The sequence below is a fragment of the Crocodylus porosus genome, unplaced genomic scaffold, assembly GCF_001723895.1.
Source record: "Crocodylus porosus isolate Cpor-Errol unplaced genomic scaffold, CroPor_comp1, whole genome shotgun sequence".
Classification (NCBI taxonomy): Eukaryota; Metazoa; Chordata; order Crocodylia; family Crocodylidae; genus Crocodylus; species Crocodylus porosus.
In genome coordinates this window covers 16,759,636-16,765,063 of record NW_017728921.1, presented here as the reverse complement: position 1 = coordinate 16,765,063, position 5,428 = coordinate 16,759,636, and the positions used below count along the sequence as shown (strand labels likewise).

General features: G+C 50.6%; 1 protein-coding gene across 2 annotated transcripts in view; it reads left to right on the top strand.

Moving 5' to 3' along the window:
* Positions 1-5,428, top strand: part of KLHL22 (kelch like family member 22) — a 22,023-nt gene continuing 16,595 nt past the window's right edge. For both annotated transcript variants that reach the window (XM_019539137.1, XM_019539136.1), the window contains exon 1: positions 1-25. The gene's annotated coding sequence lies outside the window, so the exon portion shown is untranslated. The remainder of the gene's footprint in view (positions 26-5,428) is intronic.

The window sequence follows — 5,428 nt, the reverse complement described above, 5'->3', positions numbered from 1 at the left end:
GACGAGGATCCAAGCGAATGAGCAGGTAAGGCCGCCGCCCGCCCGCTGCTTTCCCTCGGGGCCTGCAAGCCCTTCGCCCGCGGAGCCCTCGGGCCCGAGTCCAGCCCGGCCTGAGGCAGGTGCAGCCCTGGCCGGACCCTCCCCAGCCCAGCTGCCCCCGAGGGCCCGGCCGGCGGGCACAGACCTAGCGCTGCCAGGCAGAGCCAGGAGCGGGCAGCCACATCCTGCCTCTGGCAGTGCTGCCAGGAGCCCTGAAGAGGGCCCTGGCGGGGGAGAGGAAGGCAACCCGGCAGTCTGCACCAGTCTGACTAGGGGGGATTCCTTCCTGACCCAGATCTGGCATAAGTCCGATGCCGAGCAGAGGGGCAAGTGTCAAACTGGGAACCTGGGGCTTTTGTCACTGGCGCACCTCTGTGGGTCAGAGCAGCGTTCTGCTCAAAGCACCGTCTGTAGTGTTTCTCTTAACCTGGCAGAGGCAGGACTTGGACAAGAGCTGAGTCTGTGGCCATGCTGTCAGCCGGATGCCCCCCCACCTTTCAGCTGCGGTCCCAGGCATCACTGAATGCTTGGCTCCTAAGCCCCAGTCATAATGGAGCAGCCAAGATTTCACCTGTTGTCCTTTATAGAAAGCTAAATTTGTGCTAACACGAGTGAGTACAGGGTGGCACTCTTCATGGTGAAATGAGGGACATCCCAATACGCTGCTTGGATGTATGGGAACTTTGGATTTTGCATTTGTGATTGTGCAGTTAACACCTGCTGCCTTGTTTAGGTGCTAGAGAGTTAGTTGCGGCTTACATTTTCAGTTTCAACTTTGTTACTACTTAGCACCCACCTGCCTTCCCTCCCACACACTGTGCAACTGTAATGTTTCCTCAGCATAGTGTTTGCCTTGCATTTTTTTGCAGCAAATAGCGTATGATGAAGTGCAGAGTTGGGTGAGCTAATGTTGTATGCACAGCATGTTCGGCAGATTTCTCCTTTTCAGTTATTCTCCCAGTTTTAGAGACTGACACTAGTTTAGGAAGGCAGCTTTTTGGGTTTGTTCTTGAAAATTGCATCTATATATTCCTCCTGGAACTTTTCCAGAAAAGCAGGGCATGTGGGACAATGCAGCCTGCCCACAGCACGAAAGGTTCAGAACCAAGACAATAAGAAACAAATGCGGAGTCCATTTCCTTTAGTTTCTTCATTTCATGGTTAGTAGTGGGTGTAAAGATCTTAGCTCAGGCCAACATGGGATTTATGTGCAATTCCCAGCACAGATTGATCCTGAACATAATGGATGCTGTGGGGAAATTGCACCAGTGTGAACCTGGAGAGGAATAATTCTAAAAGAACGGCAGTTACTGATAGGTACCATTTCCATGTTTTCCCACTTACTTCCTGTTCTCCTGCTGTCTTGAAAAGCACTGAATTGATGTATGGCTTGTCTGCTTGGGTGCTTTACCCCATTTTGGGATCCTATAACCCCAGCTGACTTCCTGCCGTTTGGGCAGGGGGCTGGACTCAATGATCTCCCGAGGTCCCTTCCAGCCCTGATGTCTATGAAATCTGATTTTGAACTAGGTCATATCAGTGTAAAAATATCTGTTCAGATGAAGCGGTTCCTTAGGGTGACATAGCAAGTGAATTATTATGGTATTTTTACTCCTGTTGGAATTAGCAGTAATTTCCCCTTGCAGTAACGTGCATATGGTTGCATTTGTCTTCTGAGCTATTGTGGCAGTCCCACACTGCTTTGCACCTTGGCCTGACACCCTGGTCTGTTTTTCTGTGTGACATCAACTGCTCTGGATTCATAGTGACCAGCTGCACGGTCCCCCTGCATTTGACTGCTGGTGCATAGCCAGGTTCTTTCCATCATTTGCACTCACACTCTGGGATTCAATATTCCTAACAAGCATATCTAGCATTTTATTCTAGCCCTGTGCAGTGCCTCTGTAATGTGCCTCTTCCAGCTGAAGTTGTGAGGAGGTTTTGGATCTCTTCATCTTCTGGGAAGAGAAGAAGTTAGGGGAAGCCCTGGAGACCAGTATGGGAACAGAGATATTTTTGAGGGAAACATGAAGATGGCTGAGGGAGATCACATCCAGCATGCTATGCCCTGTCATATTCAAACAAAGTATATGAAGATGGCTCACACAAAAACCAGTGGACGAGAAATGAAGCCCTGGTGATGCTTGTATCACTTGTCCATTTTAAGATGAGCTGGACAGGATTTGGGCCTAGGACAGCAGCTTTGACCCACACTTCATCTCAGACATGGCTGATACATAGGAATACATGAGTACCATGTGACTAAGAACTCTTTGCAGGAAGATGGACCTTAGCCAGGAATTCACCGATACAAAGGAAAGTGACTGAGATCCTGTTGAAATGGACCTGGACACAACCTCTAGCCCCTTGGCCAGGCAGATTTCTACCCTTGAAAACCCTCAGGCTGCTGTCAGCACTGCAGCTTAGTAAAAGTTATTGGTATTGCATGTTGTAATATTCACATAGTATTTCTGTTTTCCCCAGAGCTAAACATCACCATCTTTGTGTTACAGTAATACTCTGTGTGCTTAGAATACTCTGACTGCCCTGGGTGAGAATCAGGGATCCAGGTTTTCTATTTGACACAAAAATGTGGTAAAACCCAGATTTTCTAATTTTAAGGAGAAAAATCAAACCCAGATTTTCTCCTTTTAAAGGAGAAAAACATGGAAAATGGTGGGTTTTCCCTTGCAGGCTTGCAGAGTTCTAGCCTGCAAGGGGCTGGAGGGAACAGGAGGAGAGCGGTCAGGCAGGGGGTGCCATGTGCATGTGTGCATGTATACATGCACATGGCCTCCAGGCAGCCTGGAGAGCGGCTCCTGCAGGTAAGTTGGGTGGCTGGGTTGTGGGTGGGGGGAGGGGATTGAGGCCCCCATAGTGAGGGAGGGAGGGAGTTGGCTGGGGCTGGGGGCCTGGGAAGTGTGTGGGGTTTGGGGGCCAGGTTAGAAATATGCGGCCACAGGGCCCAGGTGAAGAGCAGAATGGAGCCATGGGTGGTTTGTCTGGGCTGGGGGGGCTGGCTCCCCACCATTGCACACGCTCCCAGGGGGAGGGTAACGGGGGGCATGTGCCCCCCAGAATTGTGCACAGGGAGGGTGTGGGCTGCCTGCTGCAGGCTTGGGGCTCCCTGCCATGCTGCCCTCCCCCTGGGGCCTCCATGGCGCAGCAGGGCAAGGAAGCTCTGTGGTGCCACCACAAATCCCGTGCTACCGTGGGGAGATACCCCTTGCTAGCCTGGCAGTAGTGGGAGGCACAACTCTGCACTACCACCCCCACCACTGCCGGGCAGGCAGGGGGCGTTTTACCATGGTGGCACTTGGCTCACAGAGGTGGCATTGAGCTTCAGCACCCTGCTCTACCCTGGTGTACTGGGTCTCACCCACCGGGCCACAGAGGCTCCAGGGAAGGGCAGGAGGGTGAGGAGCTGGAGCCCACAGCAGGCAACATGTATCCATGTCCCACCCAGGTAAGAATGCAGTGCCTAACCCATGTGCATTAAATGCCTGCTTGCCAGTTGGTTCCCTCTTCTGATTGAGTCACCAGTTCCTGACCACCTGCTTAAAATAACCATATTCAGTGAGATGCAATAGTTAGCTGGCCTACCTTGCAACAGCCAGCCTGCCAGCTGCATCTCTCCCATTTCCTTTTACCCATTTAATCGAATCATACTCCACCCCCACTGCTGCAGTGGTTTCTCTTTTGCCAACACCAGAACCTTCATTCCACCCATTGTCCCATGTCAGATAGCAAGGAACACCTCTATCTTAGAAATGTGATTATCAAGAATGAGCATTCTGTAGTTCTCTTGTCAGGTAACGTATTGTGATCAACTCAACAATCCAGTTCAGCAGTATAAAATTGTTTTCAGAACAAAATTTTTGGGAGGCTTTTTTTAACCATACAAAGCAGGGGTGATGTGTAGGAGGTACACGTGTAACCCCTGAGCATGGCGGTGCACCCACTACAAAAAGGCACTGCTGACACTGTCAGCGGCACTTGTGGGCAGTCACCGCTCACCACCCTGCTGCCATCACACCCAGCGTCATCTGTGGGCAATCCATGATCCCTGCTGGCCACTGCTGACACTGCAGGCTGTAGCTGTGAGCTTGCCACCCTCCCCCTCTTTCCTCCCCCTCCCTCTTCCCCCCGGCCGACAGTGCTGGCAGTGTCTGCAGGAGCTCCCCCGCTTACCGCTGCTGCACTCGTGCCGCCAGCACCATGCTACTGCTGCTGCCGTGCCCACCCAGCTGCCAGGGGCATGAGTTGTTCATGATACAAAGTGTCTAAAAAGTAGATTGCAGCAAAAATCAGACCCCAGGTAGAAAACATTACTGTGCTGTTAACAAGGCATCAACACTGTTAGTGTTCTGGATGCTTAAAACTCAGTGCAAATCGTCTCACTGGCACAGTGAACTTTAAGCATTTCCTCAGCATTGTAAAATGGGATTTTAGATACAGAAGATAGGTCTGGTCAGGTTTTAACACTGCAAGACAGGGCTGCCTTTACCTTGGTTCCTGAATATGTGGCTGTTGCTGAGTGACAAGTTCTGCATGTCGACTCTGTAGTGGGATGAAACTAGGAGGCTCAGCTGGGACACTGAACAACTGCATGTTTTGTTGGGCAAGGGCATGAAAGGGCCAGTTCTTCCCAAGAGGTGTGGAGTGGGTGCGAGAAGAGAGGCGCGTGGCACCAGCACCACAGTTTGTGAGTGCATGCACACTGCGACTTAAGAGTTGGGCAGTCTGACATCACAAACCCACACCCATTACTAGCGTTAAAAAGGCCAGGTTAGCATGGGGAAAGAGAGCAGTATGCCTGCATCAACCGCTCCAGCCGGAACTGGGGTAACCAGCTGACCCAGAGGGATCTCCAGCCATCAAATGGTTGCAGAGCAGTGGAGAAGAGGTCTGCATGGAATCCTATACCCGGACACCAGAAGAGAGGAACCCGGAAGAAGATACTGGGGAAGCCTTATGCCAAAGCTCAGTGGAGGAATGCTCTACAAAAGGATAAAGTGTGAGATGTGAAATTCAGAGAAGGGGTCCTGACTGAGTGCAAGCGGAACTTCCAATAGCAAAGTAGATACATAATTGATTGAAGACAAGAAGGCGAGACAGCCCAAAGCTACATGTGTATATGATGTGGGGTGAACCTTCTTAATGAATTAATAATGAAACTGATATGAGTGAAGAGAAGCACGATGAATTAATCCTTTATTTCATTTATGGGAGCATTATTTATTTTATTATCTATGAACTGATTTATCTATATTCAACACTGACAAGTGCAAGGTGATGCACCTGGGGAGGAAGAACCAGCACTATACCTACAGGCTGGAGAACTCCCTTTTCGTCAGTACAGAGGCAGAAAAGGATCTTGGAGTCATCA